This window comes from Lepus europaeus, chromosome 4 (assembly GCF_033115175.1).
Source record: "Lepus europaeus isolate LE1 chromosome 4, mLepTim1.pri, whole genome shotgun sequence".
NCBI classification, from domain to species: Eukaryota; Metazoa; Chordata; class Mammalia; order Lagomorpha; family Leporidae; genus Lepus; species Lepus europaeus.
In genome coordinates this window covers 16,915,853-16,916,615 of record NC_084830.1, presented here as the reverse complement: position 1 = coordinate 16,916,615, position 763 = coordinate 16,915,853, and the positions used below count along the sequence as shown (strand labels likewise).

The 763-nt window shown below is 33.9% G+C and overlaps 1 non-coding gene across 1 annotated transcript; it reads left to right on the top strand.

The window, feature by feature from the left end:
• The first annotated feature begins 229 nt into the window (after nt 1-229).
• LOC133758934 (U6 spliceosomal RNA) lies at nt 230-334 on the top strand. The gene has a single exon (XR_009865839.1). It is a non-coding gene; the product is annotated as a U6 spliceosomal RNA (small nuclear RNA).
• Nucleotides 335-763: the final 429 nt, after the last annotated feature.

Sequence of the window (763 nt, the reverse complement as noted above, 5' to 3'; positions counted from 1 at the left end):
TTGCAAATTTTCTGATTCAGAAGATCTGGGATGGGGTCTGGGAATTTGCAAATTCCTAACTGAGACTGATGATATTGGTTTCAGATCACATTTTGAAGGCTGTCATTTAGTAATTTTTCTTACTGAAACATGTAGCTTTTAAATAACAAATCTGGAAGATTCATTCTTTTCTTCCCATGGAATTTTCTAATAAGAAGTTTGGAAAATTGCATTAAATTTTATTTAATTGGTACTTGCTTTGGCAGCACACTTAGTAAGGTTGGCACAACACAGAAAAGATTAACATGGCCACTGTGCAAGGATGACATGCAAATCTGTGAAGCATTTGTTTTTTGGAATCCTGTATACTGTTGGTAGGAGTGTAAAATGGCACAGCCACTTCATAAAACAGTGTGGAGGTTCCTTAAAATCTAAAATAGGTTACCATATCATCCAGCAATTCTGCTTCAGAGTATATATATCCAAAAATAATTCAAAGCAGTATGTTGAAGTGATATATCATATTTCCATATCCATATTCAGTGCAGCGTTGTTCATAGTAGCCAAGAGGTGAAAGTAATCCAAATATCTATCAACAAATGCAAGGTTAAAGAAATGTGGTTCATACAAACAATGGTCTATTATTCAGCTTAAATAAAGAAGGAAATTCCATCACATGCTACAATATGGATAAACCCTGAGAGCATTATGCTAAATGAAGTAAGTCAATCACAAAAGGCAAATACTGTGATTCCCTCATATAAGGTATCCAATCTAAGTATTC